The sequence below is a fragment of the Arachis stenosperma genome, chromosome 6 (genome assembly GCF_014773155.1).
Source record: "Arachis stenosperma cultivar V10309 chromosome 6, arast.V10309.gnm1.PFL2, whole genome shotgun sequence".
In the NCBI taxonomy this organism is placed as follows: Eukaryota; Viridiplantae; Streptophyta; class Magnoliopsida; order Fabales; family Fabaceae; genus Arachis; species Arachis stenosperma.
Window position 1 is genome coordinate 8,826,462 of NC_080382.1, and position 24,954 is coordinate 8,851,415.

The 24,954-nt window shown below is 35.8% G+C and overlaps 1 non-coding gene across 1 annotated transcript; it reads right to left on the reverse strand.

Moving 5' to 3' along the window:
- Positions 1–4,365: 4,365 nt before the first annotated feature.
- LOC130938224 (small nucleolar RNA R71) lies at positions 4,366–4,473 on the reverse strand. Its single transcript, XR_009069398.1, has one exon. It is a non-coding gene; the product is annotated as a small nucleolar RNA R71 (small nucleolar RNA).
- Positions 4,474–24,954: the final 20,481 nt, after the last annotated feature.

Genomic DNA, 24,954 nt, shown 5'->3' on the forward strand with positions numbered 1-24,954 from the left:
TGTATTTGACACATCATGAAGAAGATTCCAAGCAAATTAAACGGGTACAAGGGACATGCCGATATCGAACAAGAAATGAGCCATGTTGTTTGGAACTCTCATAGCAAAGACTCATTCGATAGGAATTGGAACGATTTTCTGCTGAATTTTGGTCTTGCGGACAACAAGTGACTTTCAGGTAATGTGTTTTTAAAATCTGCAGTAGAGGTGTAAATTGTATGTCCTCTCGGGTGTATTTTACATTCTGTGTTTGGGTGTATTATGCAGATCTATACGAAGACCGTCACATATGGGTTCCTATCTATCTGGATCACCACTTCTGGGCAGGGATGAGAAGTGATGAGCGGATAATTTGTATACTTTTTGGCATTGTTTTTAGTATGTTTTTGATATGATATAGTTAGTTTTTAGTATATTTTTATTAGTTTTTAGTTAAAATTCACTTTTCTGGACTTTACTATGAGTTTGTGTGTTTTTCTGTGATTTCAGGTATTTTCTGGCTGAAATTGAGGGACCTGAGCAAAAATCTGATTCTGAGACTCAAAAGGACTGCAGATGCTGTTGGATTCTGACCTCCCTGCACTCGAAGCGGATTTTCTGGAGCTACAGAAGCCCAATTGGCGCGCTCTCAACGGCGTTGGAAAGTAGACATCCTGGGCTTTCCAGCAATATATAATAGTCCATACTTTGCCCAAGATTTGATGGCCCAAACCGGCGTTCAAAGTCACCTCAAGAAATCCCAGCGTTAAACGCTGGAACTGGCACCCAAATGGGAGTTAAACGCCCAAACTGGCACCAAAGCTGGCGTTTAACTCCAAGAAGAGTCTCTACACGAAATTGCTTCATTGCTCAGCCCAAGCACACACCAAGTGGGCCCGGAAGAGGATTTTTATGTCATTTACTCATTTCTGTACACCCTAGGCTACTAGTTTCTTATAAGTAGGACCTTTTACTATTGTATAGAAATCTTTTGATCACTTTTAGATCTCTAGATCATCTTTGGACATTTTAGTTCTTAGATCATTGGGAGGCTGGCCATTCGGCCATGCCCAGACCTTATGCTTATGTATTTTCAACGGTGGAGTTTCTACACACCATAGATTAAGGTGTGGAGCTCTGCTGTACCTCGAGTATTAATGCAATTACTATTGTTCTTCCATTCAAATTCCGCTTGTTCCTTATCCAAGATATCACTTGTTCTTCAACATGATGAAGGTGATGATTGACGCCCATCACCATTCTCACCCATGAACAAGGTGACTGACAACCATTCTTGTTCTACAAGCATCTGAGGCTTAGTGAATATCTCTTGGATTCCTGATTGCACGATGCATGGTTGATCGCCTGACAACCGAGTGCTCGCCTGACAAACGAGCCAGCCATTCCGTGAGATCAGAGTCTTCGTGGTATAGGCAAGAACTGATGGCAGCATTCAAGAGAATCCGGAAGGTCTAACCTTGTCTGTGGTATTCTGAGTAGGATTCAATGATTGGATGACTGTGACGTGCTTCAAACCTGTAACCTACTGGGCGTTAGTGACAGACGCAAAAGAGTTATTCTATTCCGGTAGGGGAGGGAACCACACCGGTGATTGGCAGCACTGTGACAGAGTGTGTGCATTAGCTTTCACTGCGAGGATGGGAGGTAGCTGCTGACAACAGTGAGACCCTACACGAGCTTGCCATGGAAAGGAGTAAGAAGGGTTGGATGAAGACAGTAGGAAAGCAGAGAGACGGAAGGGAAGGCATCTTCATGCGCTTATCTGAAGTTCCTACCAATGAATTACATAAGTATCACTATCTTTATCTTTTATGTTATTTTCGTTCATCACCATATATATCTGAGTTTGCCTGACTAAGATTTACAAGATGACCATAGCTTGCTTCAATACTAACAATCTCCGTGGGATCGACCCTTACTCACGTAAGGTTTATTACTTGGACGACCCAGTGCACTTGCTGGTTAGTTGTGCGAAGTTGTGTAATGCCATGGTATTGAGCGCACCAAGTTTTTGGAGCCATTACCAGGGATTATGAGAGTTGTGAAAAAGTATAGTTCACAATTTCGCGCACCAAGTTTTTGGCGCCGTTGCCGGGGATTGTTCTAGTTTTGAGCAAGCCTTTGGTAACATCAGTGCCAAGATCCGGCAACAACATCAAATTTTTGGTGTTATTGCCCGGGATTGTTTAGGCTGGACAACTGACGGTTCATCTTGTTGCTTAGATTAGGTATTTTTTTTTTCGAAATTCTTGAAGATGAATTCTAGAGTTTCATGATGATTTGTTGAAATCTGGCTGGCTGAGAAGCCATGTCTAATCTGATTGGACCGAGGTTTCAACTTATCACCACAAGAGCTTGTTGATTTCGTATCAGTCTTGCTTTTGGAGCAGTGATTTGCTAAGGCTTGGCTGACCTTTGGTCATGTCTAGTGTTTTGGACCGAAGCTTTCTTTGGAAGCTTGGCTGGCTGTGAAGCCATGTCTAATTCCTGGACCGGAGTCTTAGACTAGCATTGTACTGATTTCTGGAATTCTCATTAAGAATTTTGATACCTTCTTTTTCCACTTAATTTTCGAAAAAAACAAAAAAATTTACAAAATCATAAAAACCAAAAATATTTGATGTTTCTTGCTTAAGTCTAGTGTCTCATCTTAAGTTTGGTGTCAATTACATGCATTCATTCATGTGTCTTAAGGATCCTCAAGTAATTCTTGATGATTTTCGTGTTCTAAACTTTGAATTCTATTGACTTGAAGTATTTTGTGTGTCTCATATGCATTTTCAGTTCATTAGTGTCAGTAGTATACAAACTGCTAAGTTTGGTGTCTTGCATGCATTGTTATTTGATTCTTGTTACATTTTAATTATTAAAAATCCAAAAATATTTTTAATTTGTGTCCTTTCAAGTCAATGATACAAGGGATTGAAGATTCAGAACATACTGCAGAGGAATTATACAGAAAAAGCTGAGCATTCAAAATTGCCCAGTGAAAAAGGCAGACTGGCGTTTAAACGCCAGCCAGGGTACCTGGTTGGGCGTTTAACGCCCAAAAAGGTAGCATTTTGGGCGTTAAACGCCAGAATGTATACCATTCTGGGCGTTTAACGCCAGGATGGTGCTAGGGGGAAGATTTTGTTTTCAAATCAATTTTTTTCAAGTTTTTCAAAATCAAATCTTTTTCAAATCAAATCTTTTCAATCAAATGTTTTCAAAATCAATTTCTTTCCTTTTTCAAAGATACTTACTAACAATTAATGATTTGATTGAACATCTCAAATTTTTTGCCTTTTCTGTTAAGGAAGGTTTTATGTTTGAATCATATCTTTTCTTGTTAGGCAAGTCACTAATTTTCCAAATCAAATCTTTTAAAATAATTTTCAAAACATATCTTTTAAAATGGTTTTCAAATCATATCTTCTCAATCACATCTTTTTAAGACAATAACCTTTCAATCATATTTTTTTTATCATATCTTTTCCAAATTAGTTTTCAATCAAATCTTTTTAGTTTCTAATTTCAAAATCTTTTTCAAAAATCACTTGATTTCTCTTCCACTTTCAATTTTCGAAAATTATCAATCAAATTTTCAAAATGTTTTCAAAATCTTTTAATTGAATTTTCGAAAATCCTCTTCCCTCCTTCTCACATCCTTCTATTTATGGAGTACCACTCCTTCTAAATGCACAATTCGAACCTTATCTAATTAAAGTTCGAATTCTTCTTCTCCTTCTTCTTTCTATTTCTCTTTTTCTCTGACATTTCAAGGAATCTCTATACTGTGACATAGAGGATTCCACATTTTCTTTTTCTCTTCTCTTTCATATGAGCAGGAGCAGAGACAAAGGCATTCTTGTTGAAGCTGATCCTGAACCCGAAAGGACCTTGAAGAGAAAGCTAAGAGAAGCCAAAGCACAACTCTCTCTAGAGGACCTGACCGAATTCTTCAAAGAAGAAGAACCCATGGCAGCCGAAAACAACAACAATGCCAACAATGCAAGGAAGGTGCTGGGTGACTTTACTGCACCTACTCCTGATTTTTATGGGAGAAGCATCTCTATCCCTGCCATTGGAGCAAACAACTTTGAGCTTAAGCCTCAATTAGTTTCTCTAATGCAACAGAATTGCAAGTTCCATGGACTTCCAATGGAAGATCCTCATCAGTTTTTAGCTGAATTCTTGCAAATCTGTGACACAGTCAGGACTAATGGGGTTAACCCTGAGGTCTATAGACTGATGCTATTCCCTTTTGCTGTAAGAGACAGAGCTAGAATATGGTTGGATTCTCAACCTAAAGAAAGCCTGGACTCTTGGAAAAAGCTAGTCAATGCCTTCTTGGCAAAGTTCTTTCCACCACAAAGATGGAGTAAGCTTAGAGTGGAAGTCCAAACCTTCAGACAGAAGGATGGAGAATCCCTCTATGAAGCTTGGGAAAGATACAAACAATTAATCAGAAGATGTCCTTCAGACATGCTTTCTGAATGGAGCATCATAGGTATTTTCTATGATGGTCTCTCTGAACTATCTAAGATGTCCTTGGATAGCTCTGCTGGAGGATCTCTTCATCTGAAGAAGACGCCTGCAGAAGCTCAAGAGCTAATTGAAATGGTTGCAAATAACCAATTCATGTACACTTCTGAAAGAAATCCTGTGAACAATGGGACTAGTCAGAAGAAAGGAGTTCTTGAGATTGACACTCTGAATGCCATACTGGCTCAGAATAAAATATTGACTCAACAAGTCAATTTGATTTCTCAAAGTCTGTCTGGAATGCAAAATGCACCAAACAGTACTAAGGATGCTTCATCTGAGGAAGAAGCTTATGATCCTGAGAACCCTTCCATGGAAGAGGTGAATTACCTAGGAGAACCCTATGGAAATACCTACAATTCTTCATGGAGAAATCACCCAAATCTCTCATGGAAGAATCAAGAGAGACCTCAACAAGGTTTCAATAACAATAATGGTGGAAGAAACAGGTTTAGCAATGGCAAGCCTTTTCCATCATCTTCTCAGCAACAGACAGAGAGTTCTAAGCAGAATACTTCTGACTTAGCAACAATGGTCTCTGATCTAATAAAGACCACTCAAAGTTTCATGAATGAAACAAGGTCCTCCATCAGAAATTTGGAAGGACAAGTGGGTCAGCTGAGCAAGAAGGTTACTGAACTCCCTCCTAGTACTCTCCCAAGTAATACAGAAGAAAATCCAAAAGGAGAGTGCAAGGCCATCAACATGGCCGAATATGGAGAGGAAAGAGAGGAAGAGGACGCCACTGAAAAAGACCCCAGTGGGCGTGCACCACTCTCCTCTGAGTTCCTCAATGAGGAACCATGGGAATCTGAGGCTCAAAATGAGACCATAGAGATTCCATTGGACTTACTTCTGCCATTCATGAGCTCTGATGAGTATTCTTCCTCTGAAGAGGATGAGTATGTCACTGAAGAGCAAGTTGCTAAATACCTTGGAGCAATCATGAAACTAAATGACAAGTTATTTGGAAATGAGACTTGGGAGGACGAACCTCCCTTGCTCACCAAAGTACTGGATGACTTGTCTAGGCAGAAACTGCCTCAAAAGAGGCAGGATCCTGGAAAGTTTTCTATACCTTGTACCATAGGCACCATGACCTTCAAGAAGGCCTTGTGTGACTTAGGGTCAAGTGTGAACCTCATGCCCCTCTCTGTAATGGAGAAATTAGGGATCTTAGAGGTGCAAGCTGCAAGAATCTCATTAGAGATGGCAGACAACTCAAGAAAACAAGCCCATGGACGTGTAGAGGATGTTCTGGTTAAAGTTGAAGACCAGTACATTCCTACTGATTTCATAGTCCTAGAGACTGGGAAGTGCATGGATGAATCCATCATCCTTGGCAGACCCTTCCTAGCCACAGCAAAGGCTGTGATTGATGTTGACAGAGGAGAGTTAATCATTCAAGTGAATGAAAAATCCTTGGTGTTTAAGGCCCAAGGACATCCCTCTGTCATCATGGAGAGGAAGCATGAAGAGCTTCTCTCAAAACAGAGCCAAGCAGAGCCCCCACAGTCAAACTCTAAGTTTGGTGTTGGGAGGCCACAACCAAACTCTAAGTTTGGTGTTGAACCCCCACATTCAAACTCTAAGTTTGGTGTTGGGAGGTTTCAACACGGTTCTGAGTGTTTCTGAGGCTCCATGAGAGTCCTCTGTCAAGCTAATGACATTAAAGAAGCGCTTGTTGGGAGGCAACCCAATGTTTTATAATTAATTATTTTCTTTTGTTATTTTATCTTTTTTGTAGGTTGATGATCATAAGAAGTCACAAAAACAATGAAAAAAAGCAAAAACAGAATGAAAAACAGGAAGAAAAACAGCACACCCTGGAGGAGGAGAAGCTGGCGTTCAAACGCCAGTAATGCTAGCTGTTGGGCGTTTAACGCCCAGTCTGGCACCCTTCTGGGTGTTTAACGCCAGAAAGGGGCACCAGACTGGCGTTAAACGCCAGTAAAGGGCAAGAACCTGGCGTTAAACGCCAGGAATGGGCACCAGCCCGGCGTTTAACGCCAGAAATGGCTCAAAACTTGATTTTGAGCAACATTTGGTGCAGGGATGACTTTTCCTTGACACTACAGGATCTGTGGACCCCACAGGACCCTACCATCACTCTCTCTCTTCTTCCCCCATTCACCAATCACCTCAACACCTCTTCCCCAAAAACCCCTCACCTATCAAATCCCATCTTTCTCTTCACCACTCACATCCATCCTTCATAAAACCCCACCAACCTCACCCTTCAAATTCAAACCACTTTCCCTCCCAAACCCACCCATAATGGCCGAACCTTTACCCCCCCTCTCTCCTATAAATACCCTTCTTCAACTCTTCATTTTCACACAACCTAAACCCCCTTTCTTACCCTTCTTGGCCGAACACACTACCATCTCCCTTCTTCCTCTTTTCTTCTTCTTCTACTCTCTTCTTTCTTCTTTTGCTCGAGGACGAGCAAACATTTTAAGTTTGGTGTGGTAAAAGCGTTGCTTTTTCGTTTTTCCATAACCATTTATGGCATCCAAGGCCGGAGAAACCTCTAAAAAGAGGAAAGGGAAGGCAAAAGCTTCCACCTCCGAGTCATGGGAGATGGATAGATTCCTCTCAAGGGTGCATCAAGACCACTTCTATGAAGTTGTGGCCTTGAAGAAGGTGATCTCCGAGGTCCCCTTTTCACTCAAAAAGAGTGAATATCCGGAGATCCGCCATGAGATCCGAAGAAGAGGTTGGGAAGTTCTTACCAACCCCATTCAACAAGTCGGAATCTTGATGGTTCAAGAGTTCTATGCCAATGCATGGATCACAAAGAACCATGACCAAAGTGTGAACCCGAATCCAAAGAATTATCTCACTATGGTTCGGGGGAAATACTTGGATTTTAGTCCGGAGAGTGTGAGGGTGGCGTTCAACTTGCCTATGATGCAAGGAGATGAGCATCCTTACACTAGAAGGGTCAACTTTGATCAAAGGTTGGACCAAGTCCTCACAACCATATGTGAAGAGGGCGCACAATGGAAGCAAGATTCAAGAGGAAAGCCGGTCCAATTGAGAAGGCATGACCTCAAGCCCGTGGCTAGAGGATGGTTAGAGTTCATACAACACTCAATCATCCCCACTAGCAACCGGTCCGAAGTCACCATAGACCGGGCCATCATGATCCATAGTATCATGATTGGAGAAGAAATAGAGGTTCATGAGGTTATAGCCCAAGAACTCTATAAGGTGGCGGACAAGACCTCCACCTTGGCAAGGTTAGCCTTTCCTCATCTCATCTGCCACCTCTGTTATTCAGTTGGAGTTGACATAGAGGGAGACATTCCCATTGATGAGGACAAGCCCATCACCAAGAAAAGGATGGAGTACACAAGAGATCTCACTCATCATGAGATCCCTGAGATTCCTCAAGGGATGAATTTTCCTCCACAAAACTATTGGGAGCAACTAAACACCTCCCTAGGAGAACTAAGTTCCAACATGGGACAACTAAGGGTGGAGCATCAAGAACACTCCATCATCCTTCATGAAATTAGAGAAGATCAAAGAATCATGAGGGAGGAGCAACAAAGACAAGGAAGAGACATTGAGGAGCTCAAGCACTCCATAGGATCTTCAAGAGCAAGAAAGAGCCGCCATCACTAAGGTGGACCCGTTCCTTGATTTCCTTGTTATTTGTTCTTCTGTTTTTCGAATTTTTATGCTTATGGTTATCCATGTTTGTGTCTTGTGATCATTAGTGTCTTAGTGTCTATGCCTTAAAGTTATGAATGTCCTATGAATCCATCACCTCTCTTAATAAAAACATGCTTAATTGAAAAGGAAAGAATTGCATGAATTCTGAATTTTATAATAGTTTAATTACTTTGATGTGGTGGCAATATTTTTGTTCTCTGAATGTATGCTTAAACAGTGCATATGTCTTTTGAATTTGTGGTTCATGAATGTTGGCTCTTGAAAGAATGATGAAAAAGGAGACATGTTACTGAGGATCTGAAAAATCAATAAAATGATTCTTGAAGCAAGAAAAAGCATTTCAAAAAAAAAAAACGAAAAAAAAAACCGAAAAAGAAAGAAAAAGAAAGAAATAAAGTTGTGATCCAAGGTAAATAAGAGTGTGCTTAAGAACCCTGGACACCTCTAATTGGGGACTTTAGCAAAGCTGAGTCACAATCTGAAAAGGTTCACCCAATTATGTGTCTGTGGCATGTATGTATCCGGTGGTAATACTGGAAGACAGAGTGCTTTGGGCCACAGCCAAGACTCAATAAATAGCTATGTTCAAGAATCATCATACTTTACTAGGAGAATCATTAACACTATCTGGATTCTAAGTTCCTAAAGAAGCCAATCATTCTGAATTACAAGGGATAGAGTGAGATGCCAAAACTATTCAGAGGCAAAAAGATAAAAGCCCCGCTCATCTAATTAATACTGATCTTCATAGATGTTTTTGGAGTTCATTGCATATTCTCTTCTTTTTATCTTATTTGATCTTCAGTTGCTTGGGGACAAGCAACAATTTAAGTTTGGTGTTGTGATGAGCGGATAATTTGTATACTTTTTGGCATTGTTTTTAGTATGTTTTTGATATGATATAGTTAGTTTTTAGTATATTTTTATTAGTTTTTAGTTAAAATTCACTTTTCTGGACTTTACTATGAGTTTGTGTGTTTTTCTGTGATTTCAGGTATTTTCTGGCTGAAATTGAGGGACCTGAGCAAAAATCTGATTCTGAGACTCAAAAGGACTGCAGATGCTGTTGGATTCTGACCTCCCTGCACTCGAAGCGGATTTTCTGGAGCTACAGAAGCCCAATTGGCGCGCTCTCAACGGCGTTGGAAAGTAGACATCCTGGGCTTTCCAGCAATATATAATAGTCCATACTTTGCCCAAGATTTGATGGCCCAAACCGGCGTTCAAAGTCACCTCAAGAAATCCCAGCGTTAAACGCTGGAACTGGCACCCAAATGGGAGTTAAACGCCCAAACTGGCACCAAAGCTGGCGTTTAACTCCAAGAAGAGTCTCTACACGAAATTGCTTCATTGCTCAGCCCAAGCACACACCAAGTGGGCCCGGAAGAGGATTTTTATGTCATTTACTCATTTCTGTACACCCTAGGCTACTAGTTTCTTATAAGTAGGACCTTTTACTATTGTATAGAAATCTTTTGATCACTTTTAGATCTCTAGATCATCTTTGGACATTTTAGTTCTTAGATCATTGGGAGGCTGGCCATTCGGCCATGCCCAGACCTTATGCTTATGTATTTTCAACGGTGGAGTTTCTACACACCATAGATTAAGGTGTGGAGCTCTGCTGTACCTCGAGTATTAATGCAATTACTATTGTTCTTCCATTCAAATTCCGCTTGTTCCTTATCCAAGATATCACTTGTTCTTCAACATGATGAAGGTGATGATTGACGCCCATCACCATTCTCACCCATGAACAAGGTGACTGACAACCATTCTTGTTCTACAAGCATCTGAGGCTTAGTGAATATCTCTTGGATTCCTGATTGCACGATGCATGGTTGATCGCCTGACAACCGAGTGCTCGCCTGACAAACGAGCCAGCCATTCCGTGAGATCAGAGTCTTCGTGGTATAGGCAAGAACTGATGGCAGCATTCAAGAGAATCCGGAAGGTCTAACCTTGTCTGTGGTATTCTGAGTAGGATTCAATGATTGGATGACTGTGACGTGCTTCAAACCTGTAACCTACTGGGCGTTAGTGACAGACGCAAAAGAGTTATTCTATTCCGGTAGGGGAGGGAACCACACCGGTGATTGGCAGCACTGTGACAGAGTGTGTGCATTAGCTTTCACTGCGAGGATGGGAGGTAGCTGCTGACAACAGTGAGACCCTACACGAGCTTGCCATGGAAAGGAGTAAGAAGGGTTGGATGAAGACAGTAGGAAAGCAGAGAGACGGAAGGGAAGGCATCTTCATGCGCTTATCTGAAGTTCCTACCAATGAATTACATAAGTATCACTATCTTTATCTTTTATGTTATTTTCGTTCATCACCATATATATCTGAGTTTGCCTGACTAAGATTTACAAGATGACCATAGCTTGCTTCAATACTAACAATCTCCGTGGGATCGACCCTTACTCACGTAAGGTTTATTACTTGGACGACTCAGTGCACTTGCTGGTTAGTTGTGCGAAGTTGTGTAATGCCATGGTATTGAGCGCACCAAGTTTTTGGAGCCATTACCAGGGATTATGAGAGTTGTGAAAAAGTATAGTTCACAATTTCGCGCACCAAGAAGCACACAAAGGAGCGAAAACATGCATTCATTTTTTAACAAGTACATCACCCGAAACAGCTCGCTTATTCAGTTCGTCAAACAATACGATAATTGCCTCGGAAGCAGGGAGCAAGCAGAGAGAGAATCAGACGCTGCAGATTTTCATACGGTCATACCGTGTGCAACCAAATCCTCCATTGAAGCTCAGTTTCAAGATGCGTACACTCATGCAAAGTTTAGGGAAGTCCAAGTGCAATTCAGAGGAAAGGCGAATTGCATCACCAGATTAAAGAATTCCGCTCTAGGCTATTCAATATATGAAGTCGGAGAACAAGTTTCCAGCTCAATATTCAACAAGTTCGCTGTTACCTACGACTCAGTTGCAGCCGAGGTAAAATGCCAATGCTTATTATTCGAGTCGAGAGGGATACTGTGCCGTCACGCACTAAGCGTGTTAAGCTTCGAACAAGTAAGCCAAGTGTGCCCTAGATACATACTGGAACGATGGAGCAAGAAGGTAAAGAGGCGACACAAACACATCAAGAGCAGCCACGACGAGCCACTAATGGAGCCAAGAAGCAAGAGGTTCGACCAATTGGTTTTTCATTTGCAAAATATTTGCGAATTTGCCTCCGAATCGGAGGAGCTGACTGCAATTCTGCACCGTGCGTACGATAACGTCATGGCCGAGATGGAAGCATTAAAAGCCAAAAGGAAGGGGACATCTTCTTTATCCCACGAAGACGCCAACTTGAAATCCGTTAACGAGCTTCAAAGCCCGCCAAGGATTCGAACAAAAGGACGTCCAAAAAACAAGCTAGGTTCAAAGCTGGAGAAACAGATTGCAAATGCCACAAAGAAGAAGAAGACGAAAGTTTTAAGCGAGGTAAAAGAAATGTTCTTTAAATTTGTGGCGATTGAGTTTATTTTTCTCGTTAATAGTTTAGCTAATGTGTGAGTGTTATATTCAGATAAACCTGTTTGATGCTACATCAGCGGCGCATTCAAATTCCAGTCAATATCAAGGACACGTTATGAATTATCAGTTCAGGGTACCAGCAGCAGGGGATAACTCTTTGGGTGTATAGTTTTATAGAATATGGGTGTAAAAGCACTGTTTATTTTGGGTGTATTTTTGTTAATTCACAATTTACATATAGACCCATATATAGATACATATATAACAAAAGCTGTAAAAATTCGCAGGTTATGGGTGTATATTTCATTTGATGTTTTTCTTCATATTTTAGTACATGTAATTCATACATTTTGAATACAGCACAGACAGTTGGGTGTATATTTTATGCAATCTTGGGTGTATTATTAGACTTGCGTTGGGTGTAACAGTTTATAATTTGCTTTTATACATGCCTTGATTTTTTGCTTCATATTTTACAACCTGTAATACAGTTTTTGAATACATCACAGACAGTTTACCAGCACAGATAGTTTAACTATGGGAAAAAATATACATGGAATAGAAGTTGTTGATAAATGGCAAATATTTACATCATTTGTTCAATTTACATACTACCCAGCAATTCCTATATCAGCAGAATTAATCTGACAAAACGGACTCAATAATACAGAGGATGGCTTCGACAGCCTTATAGCACTACTCTCTCTAATTGCCCAATCTCTCTGCTTATTCATCTCACTGAATAGTATCCGGGAAGCATACTCCACTCTATAGTGGTCCACCTCCTCCTACAATTAAAAAGTATATTCTGTTTAAACAGCAATATTAATTCAGTAAAGTAATACAGAGTTATATAGTTCTAAAGACAGTTACCTGCGGCCAATTATCCCATTCATACTTCCCCTTTTTGATGTTTTCCGGCTCAATTAACTCAAGCCACTTCATAACGTAGATAGCGCAGTCATAGCTGAAAACGAAGAAAATAAATTACAAATCTCATTTAGGAAAGTTTAATGTTCAGAGTCACAAATTTATACCTTGTTTTTTGGCCTGATATTTTAACATATGATGCTTTAATTTTCTTCTCGTTCTCCCCTTTCTGCAGAGGTTCTCCGCCGGCATATGTTATCAATCTTGAAAATACATATCCCTTAAATACCAAAATAAATCAGAAAATACACCCGAATGAATGGACAAGATACACCCAACTGAATGCACAATATACACCCAACACAACTAACGAAATAGACCTATCTATTAAAGTAAAGAAGACAGATGCAACTTACAGTGAATTTATTAATGTCCTTTCTCTCATCGCTTGGAGCTTTTTTGTGTAGCGGGTCAAGTATTTGACATTTCCGCTTTGTTGTATTTATCAGCCATAACCACCAATGCCCCGAGTGGCAAACAGGAGCAAAAATATGAAGGATTGCCACATTTCAACAGTGTGTTATTTTATTTGGCATATAAGTAAATAAGCGTACTAACAAATTTAGCAAACGAAAACTTACATATGGATGCGAAGTTAATTTTTTTCTATCTATGAAGGGAATGAAACTCGGGTAGGCTTCCACCCTGAATTCCTTTTTCGTTTTTGGTGATATGAATTCCCCCTTTGGGTGATCCGAAAGTGCCATGCTCTGCAAGAATTGGGAAAGAAGAAATGAAATACTGAAAATACACAACTTACACCCAATCGAACCTAAAAAATACACCCAAATCAATACCGAAAATACACCCAAAGTTCGTAGAAGTAACACTTACCACAATATCGAGGGGGAGACAGTATATTTGTTCCTGAAACCTCTTTTCATTTTTCTGGTTCAGGATGAGGCAGATGGCAGATACAATCTAGAAATATATGCCGAAATCAATTTTACATTAATAAACATTGCAGTTGAATTTTGGTGTAAAAACATTAACGTTATTCTAATATTACCTGAGATTCTATATCACTTTTTGGCTGGAGGGATGCAAGGTGCATTCTCATCAAAATGTATTCTCCTTAGCCAATCAGAGTATACATCTCCTCGTACTCGTTAGTATTGCCATCTGCGTCTTCCTTCAGTCTCGTCCCCCAGATGTAGCACTTTTGTTTCATATCATATGGAATTTGATTTATTACCCCAGGAGTTTCAAACTTTGCAGAACTTTCTCCCCCAATCTCCCTCTGAATTTGTGGACTTTCGTCTTTTTCCTTCGCCGCATTGCTTGCTAATTTTTGGACCAAACTGTCTAATTGTTCTAGCATACTTGCAGTTTTCTGGAGATTTTTTCCTTTCTGTCTCCTGCATTGACGCCCCCTCCTGGCTTGAATCAGTCAATCCAAGGCTGAATGATGGCATCCCTGGATCTGTTTTAGGAACATAGGTTGCTGTCCGTGCCATCATCAACAGGGCAGCAGCGTCTTCTGCGGCTGGATGACTGCGTCATGACGTATAAGAATAAGAGTAAGAATAAGAATATACGGATGATAAGCAAAGATTGATTTTAGTCTGATGAACTTACATTTTAGTTGGAGCTGGGGGAAGCGTGGGTGTGGTTTCTTGAAGTTGTTTGGGGGATTCAGGAGTGCTGCACAGTTACACAAAATTAATCATGGCGTAAAAAAAATTGATCAGGAACAATATACACCCAAACTGTTAGCAAATATACACCCAAACCCTAAACAAATATACACCCAATACTATTTCTTACGTTTCTGTAGTCCCTTCAATCCGTAGCATAGGGGTTGGTTCGAAATCTGTCTCAGGGGTTGTTTGGGATGCCGGCACAAAAACCTGGATCGGGACTCTAAACAAGAAGAAAAATGAAAGGTTAACAACGCCTTTGAAAATAATAAGGTTATAAGGTTGAAATATTCTTGGAAAACTCACATTGCAAGCGCTTCCGATGGTGATTGTTCCCTCACAACCATCATATTCGAATCAGTTGGACTCAACCTAAAATACACCCAAAGAAGGTCAAAAAATACACCCGAACAATTCAAAAAGAAGACAGGCTTTGTTTTTTGAGAACTTACATACTTGCAGTTTTTGCTTTTTTTTGCTGCCTTTTTTTTCTTGAATAAAATAATAAAGGGCTTTTTTTCTAAAAAAAATATATACAGAATTAGAAGTAGAAGGTAATAGAAGAACAAAAGTAACGGTTATTTGAAAGAGAAATTACATGCTCTGTGATGGCTGGTTTACACTACTCTGTTCTGTGCGTCCTTGAGAGGAAGGATCATCACTTCCCAAGTTCACAGCCGGTAGTCTAAACAGATTTCATGTTATTCAGACCAAATAAGATACAGGTATAAAATACACCCAAATGAATGCACAAGATACAATCAACCGAATGGACAATATACACTCAACAAAACAAACGAAATATCCCAACTTAGTAAACAACATACACCCAACTTGATCCACAAAATACACCCAAATGGTTCCACCAAATACATCCAAATCATGATAACAAGATTTTATTAAATAATAAAGCTTCTTACATTTCAGAGGACACATAGCGGCCTTTTGTCGATCGCAGGTTAGCTTGGTTCTCCCTGCGAAACAGGATACAATTATTAGCAAACAAAACACACCAAAATCTCAAATACACAGCCCAGCAAGACATACCCCTCTGCAGCAGATTTATCAACGTTTTCCCTTAGCAATTCATCGAGTTCGTCACTTGATATTTCATATCTCTCACTACATTTATAAAATAAGATGTTAACAAAAATAATTACAATGATAGACCGTAATATAGCTTACGAGGTACTGTACCCGTCAAAGTATTGATCTTCTTCAGGAGGTGAATCCTCCACAACAACTTTTTTATTTTCTTGTTGTGTTCTGGGTGGAAAAAAGAGAGTACCAATCAGAAATAAAAAATTAATTTTATCACAGAATATTAATTAAAGAAGTGCTTACTCTTTTGGTGTTGTTTTTGTTTTTTTTCTTTTTCTTCTCCTTCTCCGCAGGTGATGATTTTTTGCTCCTGTAAGTTAATAATAGACACTTCAATTAATACACGAAATCTTTATAATGAAGCCAAAAGAAAGGAGTAATAATTTCAGGACATTACTCATCACTTGGTTCAGATTCAGATTCTGAATCAAAATCTGACTCCTCTTGCCTCTGCTTTCTTTTTCTGGAGTCCATTCTGGAAGGCAAACAATCATCATTTAGAACATACTAAAAATACACCCAAATGAATTCACGAGATACACCCAACTGAATATTAAATATACACCCAACGCAGCAAACGAAACACACCCTGCTTAATAAACTACATACACCCAACGTGATCAAACAAAATACACCCAACTCGAAAAAGAAATTACACCCAAGTATGGTACTTACTTTTTCCCCTTTTTGCCGGGGTATTTTCTTCCCGAATCCTCTGAGTCTTCTTGAGCCTCAGACTCAGAGGTAGAAGTGTCACTATTAGTAGTTTTTGTCTTCGAAGACGATGTTGGACTCGCCTTCCTTTTTTTATTTTTTTTTATTTCTTGTTTTTTTTTTTCTTTTTTTTTCTTTTTTTTTCATTTTTTCTCTTGTCTCTGCCATCTTCACAATCCCCTGAAACATGAGATATTTTAGTTAGCAGCATTCAGGTAAATAAAATACACCCAACTTATTATGTTTACTTACCAAAATTTCCTCTCTTTCTGCAGACATTCTTTCCACCAACTGCTCCTTAGTCCAGTTGGCAATCCAAGGCTTTGGTGGTCTTTCAGTCCTGTTCTTGCCTTTGTTTTTTGAAAGATGAAAGTAGATTATCATGAGGGCGAAGAGGCAGCCATTAATTGATTTCTTCTTCTTCTCCTGGTAGTCTGTGATGCCCTTGACCATGAAGTTCAAAACATGCCCCCCAGTTTCTCTCCGATATGCCGTCCATCTTAAAAATTGGGGCCAGGTGCCACGGGCGATATTTTGTTTATCGTCGTTGGCAAAAGGAACGCCATCTGTATGTAGAGGATGAATATCCTCTTGAACATCAGGCGTTCCTCTTCGTTGCCAACGCCGATTTCCATCATTTCATCGGTAAGACTTTTGAGGGTCTTACCCTAAAATCTTCTATAAATTATTTTGTCATCATCAGAAAGTTTCTTATACTCAACTTTCTCAGGAAATAGATCTCCTACAAAAAGGAAGACAACAAAGTATCCAAGTCGGTTCAAAAACACCCAAGCATCAACTTAAATAGACCCAAGCAACAACTTAATATACACCTATAATTTTAAGCTAGTTACCTGTTGCATTGATGCCAAGTGCATGACCTATTTTTTTTGGTGTTATTTGGAAAGAACCATATCATGTCTTCAGTCTGTTCTCCCCAAGTTTGAAGTTGTTTGCCAGCTCCCTTAAGAGTTGGTGATCCACCCTTAGTGGTGGGATGTGCATCAACCCACCGAATCCGAGATCCCTCACAATTGCCTTCTTCTCCTCAGTCATGTTTCTGAACTTATCACTCAGGAGATGTGTGGCACACTTAAGGTCTTTTGTTTGGTTTCTTGCTGCCATTTTCTCTGAAACGAAAAATACACCCAAAGATATCAGTAAGATACACCCATATATATATGAGTCAGATACACCCATTAATAATAATAAGGTACACCCATTGATAACAGTAAGATACACCCATATATATGAGTCAGATACACCCAAAGATATCAACAAGATACACCCATTGATAACAGTGAGATACACCCATAGATATTATTCAGATACATCCATATATATTAGTCAGATATCACTCAAACATGCTTCAATATCAAGCCACATTACAAGGTCAAGCAGTATACACCCCCCAATCTACGGAATATAGCCCAAAAAATCTAGAACAACAACGTAGAAGAACAGTGTAACAAAGAAGCAAGAATAACAGTAAACCCTAGAACAACGACGTAGAAGAAAGGTAAAACGTAGTTTGTAATCTGGAAAATATACATGAATCTTAATGAACTTACGTTGAGTTTTGTTGTTTTGTTTTCTCTTCAGATTTTTGATGGAGAGTTTGATGGTGTTTTGATGGAGGTTTCGAACAACGAGTTGTATATTTTGAACTTCGATTTTCGCTCGAAAATGGAAGGGTTTCCTTGTTTTCGAATCGCTTTGGGAAGTGAAAGAAGTGGAAGAAGTGGAAGAGTCTGCCATAACTTGTAGCATACGTAACCGTTTGAGTGTTGAGCGCGTGAATGTAACGTTCCATGTAATCTCTCTTCATGCGCGTGAGTTGTATTTGGGCTGGGCCAACTTGTAAGCTTGTATCTATAACAGGCCCGAATGATATATAAAAAATTTTGAAATCCTTCATAACCGATTATGTCACATGATCTAGGAGGAAAAATTTGTTAATAGTTTCATTTATTATTATTCTGTTAGATGAAAATTTTGTTATTACATAAAGTTAATAATTAAAAATTATTAGATGATAATTTAATAAAATATATTAATTTATATATGATGTATGTTCGTAGGTTGAGGATGTCATAGCCAAAATTATTAAGGAAGGACAGAAGAGATTGGTGATGGAAAAATATTCTGTAAGATTAAATTTAGTAGCTTTCTTTAACTTATATGTTCGAATCACAATTGCATGAAAGTTCTTATACTGAAAAGGAGATAAAAAACTTGTCAAGATTCATTAACTTATGTGTTCTGGCGTATAAACTGGTTGGACTTAATATCAGAATTTGCCATTTGCTATTTGCCCTTTGATATTCATATAGGAAGGCAACTAGAATTGAGGGTGAGTGATTTTGGTGGGTATGTATTGATTATATCTTGATGGTAATTATTTTATAGTAGGTTGATATCTTAAGAATTTACAGGTGAGATAAAGTGCCTTATGGACCATGTGATTAAAGGAGTATATAAAGAGTGTATAAGATTAATCACAAAATAATTTTTTTGTAGAAATAGAGAAAAATTGATTCTTCTCATTTTAAAAATTTTAAATAAAAATAAAAAATTAAAAAAATATTTTGTGATTAATTTTATGTATTCTTTATGTACTTCTACTATAATTAATTATCATTAACGTTAGACTAATAAAAAATAATCTAAATAAGATATTTTCAAAAAAAATCTCGTAAAAACGAGTCTAACACTTTCTTTCTAAAAAAACTTCCATTTATTAGATCTCAAAATTTTGAGATCTTTCATAACCGATTATGTCACATGGTCTAAGAGGAGAAATTTATTAATAATTTTATTTATTATTATTTTATTAGATGAAAATTTTGTTATTATGTGAAGTTGATAGTAAAAATTATTAGATAATAATTTAATAAAATTTATTAATTTATCTAATAATTTTTATTTATTAATTTTATATAAAATTAATTATATATGAATTTTCAGTTTATTATTGTTTATTATATTCCAAAAACAACCTTAAAGTTCAAACTTTAAAGATATAACAGTAGGTTACTAAAAGATTTATCTTAATAAATATAACTTTTTTTTTAAATCATTCGTATATATTATTTATTAATTTATTTATGTTCTAAAACAAAGTAAAAAATATATATATAGTTTCTAGTGTAGTTTGTATTGGGTAGTTGCACACAATAATGATATCATATATAGAATATTTAAAGAGTAATATTAGAAAGACAATAATAAAAATATGATAAATTCAGGTTGAGTTGGAGTGACTTGTATTGTACCCAAATACTTTTTTTTAATTTGAAATGCCACAAAAGCATTGGTCTTATTATTGCTGATAAGAAATAAACTTGATCAAAGATGACACAAGGAATCTAGCTAGCTTACTATATTTTCTTTCTTTTATCTCTTTCTTTATTTCATCTATATCTATACCCAGAAAAGTATTGTAATTTTCGGTTTCATACTATCACTTATCTATATGTCTATAAACTTGGAACTATATTAGCTTGAATATGAATAGGTCAACATTCATAGTGATATACAGTGGGATACTTTAGGTTGCGTTTTAAAGAGATATTAAAATTAGAAGACAGAAATTGATATTAAATTAAATTTTTATATTATATTTAATGTAAAATATATAAAATTGAGTTATGTCTTAGTATTTTATTTTATTTAAGATAAATATAAATATAAAGTGAAAATATTTATTAAAATATTTTTAAGTATTAAAAAAATATTATTAATATTTCAGTCTCTTATATCTTTATCTTTTAAAAGTATTAAAGAGATTAAAATTTTATATCCAAGACTAAAATTTTTAATTTTAATTTTTGACTACTAAATATAATATTAAATTTTAGTCTTATTATTTTAATAATTCTAATTTTTAAAAATAAATACTACTTTAAAGACATTTTGATGGAAGAAATTATATTAGTGTAGAGAAATTTCTCACACTTTCTGGTCATATCCTTTATTATATATGTGTGGTTCTCGTTAAAATAACGGTTTCCATAGATGGAATTCTCAATTTTTATTGTAAGATAGACTCTATTGTACTCTAATAATGGAACTTAAATGTAAATGTTGTTTTAAGAAAAATATATATGATAATAATAATTATTCTCCACATACAAGTGTTTTACCCATACAAGTTATACAAGTCCATATATTCTATTTCATGTAAAATGCTCTTTTTCTAACACCCATTTTACGCGCCTCCTAATTTAATAGATTTTTCAATCAATGCGCACACGTTCTTCTTCGTACCGTTACTGCACGTTCCTCCTCCTCCTCCTCCTCCTCTTTTCATTAGAATTTTTTCCCTTTCTTCCTTTTCTTCCTTTTTCTCCTTGTCTCGTTATTAAAAATAATAAATAATTAAAGTTCAGATTATCAATTGAACCAAAATGAAATTGATTATTATTTTGAATCCAATCAAATAGTTGAGATGTAGTTCAATTCTAGTTAACTTTTTGTTAGTAGTTTATGAATCTGTAGGTGAATAATGTTTCATCATTGATAGTTTAAATTGAATGTAATGTAAAAATTATATATTAAAGAAAATATTTTTATGTATTCGCAGTAAATTTGAGTGTAACACGAAGATATTTGGGTATATTGTTTAAGAATTTTCGGTATATGTGTGCTCATAAATTCTACATAATTCAAAATTCTTTTTCTCCGTCCTCCTCGTCTTCTGCTCCTTCTTCTTCTTCTTTTTCATCATCATCTTATTTTTTTCTTATTCGTCTTTTTTTTCTTATTTTATCTTTTCAAGTTTTTTCTTGTTTTACTATTTTAATAAAAATAAAAAAAAATCAAACAAAAAAGAAGAAACATATAATGGTACAAAATTACTTGAAAGAGGATGAACATACATTCGTTGAACTAAAAGAAAGAAAGAAAGATGGAAAAAATGCAGTATTAGAGTAAACATTTTTCTGTATTTGCAGCAAATTTGGGTGTAACACGAAAATATTTGGGTATATTGTTTAAGAATTTTCGGTGTATGTGTGCTGATAAGTTCTGCATAATTCAAAACTCTTCCTCTTCCTCCTTCTCATTTTCTGCTATTGCTTCTTCTTTTTTTTCATCATCATCACCATCTTCTTCTTTTTTTATTCTTCATCTTTTTCATTTTATTTTACCTTCTCAAGTTTTTTCTTATTTTACTCTATCACCAACACCTCCTCCTCCTCCTCTTCTTTCTCTTTCTTTTTTTATTGTAATTTCTTCTCCTCCTTCCTTTTTCTCATTCTCCTCCATCATCAGTTATCTCGTTATTAAAGATAATAAATAATTCAAGTTCAGATTATCAATTGAACTAGAACGAAATTAATTATTTTGAATCCAATCAAGTGGTTGAGGTGTGGTTCGATTCTAGTTAATGTTTTCGTAGTAGTTTATGATTTTGTAGGTGAATAATATTGTTTTTGTTTGTGAAAATGGTTGTTCATCGTTGATGGTTTGAATTGAATAAAATGTAAAAGTTCTGCACTAAAGAAAATATTTTTCTGTATTTGGGTGTAATACGAAGATGTTTGGGTGTATTATTTAAGAATTTTCAGTGTATGTATGCTGATAAGTTCTGCATAATTCAAAACTCTTCTTCTCCCTCCTCCTCATCTTCTGCTTCTGCTGCTTCTTCTTCTTGTTTTTCATTATCATCATCATTTTTTTTCTTATTCATCTTTTGTTTTCTTATTTTATCTTCTCAAGTTTCTTATTGTTTACTCTTTTAACAAGAATAAAAATAAAAAAATTAAATAAAGAAGAAGAAACACATAATGATAAAAAATTACTTGAAATAGTATAAACATATATTCGTTCAACTAAAAGAAAGAAAGAAAGAAATAAGAACAAAAAGAAGAACAAAAAAAATGCAGCATTAGAGAAAATATTTTTCTATATTTGCAGTAAATTTAGGTGTAACACGAAGATATTTGGGTGTATTATTTTAAGAATTTTCGGTTTATGTGTGCTTATAAGTTCTATATAATTCAAAACTCTTCCTCTTCCTACTCCTCATCTTTTGCTGCTTTTTCTTCTTCATCTTCTTATTTCATATTCTCATTATTTTTTTTAGGAGGAAAAAATCAAACAAAAAAATACAAAATATTCCAAAATCAATAGAAATAGAAAGAGAAAAAAATGCAGTAATAATAACAGTAATAAAAAAAAAAGATGATGAAGATGAAACACGCGAAGAAAAAAGAGGAAAAACACAAAGAAGGAAGAGAAGGAGGAAGAGGAGGAGAAACGCGAAGCGCGCTATGAAAATCGTTGAGTAGCAGGCATGTTAACACGCTCGTATAGGTGAGCGTCCTTTTAGTTGGATTTGGCCCAATTTGTATGACTTGTAAATCAAAATGGCTTGTATGTGTAGCACTTCTGTAATAATAATTTCTTGAAGTCATAAAGACCTAAATAAAGTATCAGCTTTTAATATTGTCATAAATTATAGATTCAATTATTCGTCAATCTATATAGTTTTATTAAATTTTTAATTAAGTGTATATATTTTTTTCAAGAGAAAATATGAGGAGTCAATGAAATATTTATACAATATGTACAATGGAGGTTTATGGAGTATTATTAGAGATATAATCATTAATATTACCTTTTCCTATCAATTAAAGCTTTTGGGATGAGTGGTATCATGACATGGTATTAGAGTACTAGATCCAAAAAATCAAGAGTTCGATTCTTGGTGAATCCCAAAATTAGTTTAATTTTTCGTCTCCCTAGCGGTATTCTGCTCAACAAAATGAATATATCTAACATTTGACTAAATATTCTATATAGTTTAATAAAATATTCTGTTAATTTCAACCTTTTTATCATAGTAAAAATTTAATTACAAAATTTGATATGATATAATGATCTCATTAAAAAATATATATATATAAGAATCTAATTAAAAATTTAGTAAAATTATAAAGAAATAATTAAACCTAAAGTATATATTTGACCAACTTACCGTCTTGCTTTGAGTTGGGCTCACTATTATAGTTACTTATTAATTAGGACACCTTGGAACCATTTTTCAGATACAAATAATTGATGTCATGGTTAGGTGGTGCAGTGTTTTTTTTTTTTTCCCAGTTTTGTTATCATAAAATCATATTTTTATACTTCATGATGAAATATGATCATAAATTAATATCACTCTTCTCATTGGTTAAATTAATTAAAATTATTCAAATATTTGTCAAATTAAATATCACTCTTTTCATTGGTCAAATCATACTAATTTATCATGAAACAAATTTACTAGTCTAATTTTCATCTTAGAATCCACCATGCATTTTTTTATGATATTATGCGTACTGAGTTGAAGATGAAGATGCAACTAGTGCCTAAAAGGGAGAAATCGTTGGGTGGCCATAACTTCTGAAGAGGGACATTTTCAAATGATTGTTGAAAAACCTCACAAATAATAAACCTATAGTAGTGGTGGCATGGTCAACTGTCGTGTCACTTCTTAAATAATGTTTATGTCGTTGTGGTTCAAAGTTCAAACTCTTCACCCAATCGATGGCACGATTATAAACCTACTTGGTTTTGTCTTTATAACACGAATGAAGCTACAATGCATAGTACTACTTTATTTGAAGCCTTTTTATGGATTCAACTTGCACTTCAAAGACACAGATTTTGGCATCATTGGAGACGTAAGCTCTTCAAATATAGGAATTTTCGTATGGCCACGGAATATCAAATTGAATAATAATATAGTTTTAGGTAGTCACCTAAAATAATTCTAAAATTACAATGATTATTATTCACATAAAAATATTTTTATATTAAAATAATAGTTAAGTTGATAAATGTATTGACTTGTTTATTGACTTATCATCACATGAAAGTATTTTCACATCACCATCAGTAATTATCCTATTTTTAAAATTAATTAAAAATAATCATTTATGAATTTTTAATATTAAAATATCTAAAATTAATAAGATATTATTTTGATTGTACTTATTTTATGATTATACAAGAATTTCTCGAAAATAAAAAAGAAACATATTAACATTATTATGAATGGATGGAGGATGAACCTTATCAAGCCACTAAGCTAGGAGTAGGAGGGAACAGTAGAATGGCATGCAACATTATCACTACTCATCTTCCATGCTTGCTTGGTGCAATTGATTTGATTGAGAATGTGGGAGCCGCACCTCTTCTTTTTGTTTTGGATATGGAGGTGGATGGTGGGAATAGAATTTTTAATAAAAAAATATTAAAGTCATTGAAATTTATTGTTTTTAATGATAAGTTGATTATTAATATTTAAAAATATAGTATAAAATATATCGTTGAATTAAATTAAAAAAAATAAATTAATAATTAAATAATAATACAAGACAACAAATTCTGATAGTTTTTAGTATTTTTTTTAATATATATATTCACTCATGCGTTTCTTTTTTTTTTTTCCTCCTTTTCAAGTATACACATCATCTAGCAAGTGCGGTATTGTTTTCATGTTGCAATTATATCGTCAATTTTTGACCACCAATATGTATGTAAGACATTAATCACCACCACACTATCACCAAAAAGGTTCTGCAAAAGGTTTTATTTTTATCCACACGACAAATTAAATGATAATAATTCATAAAGAAAAAGACCATTCATAAACAAATCAAATGGTTCCAGCAAATGATAATAGTTCCTTAAGAAATTAAATGCTATGGTTGCCTTTGCTGACAAACTATTTATGGAGAATGGAGATTATTAGCCAGAAGGCAAGAAAGTTTTTTGTGTTTTCTGGAAGGAAATAATTTCACTTTCTACACATAGGATATAAGAAGTTCCCCTGAATAACTCTCTCTACCATTTATGTAAAAGCAAAAGAAAAGAAACTC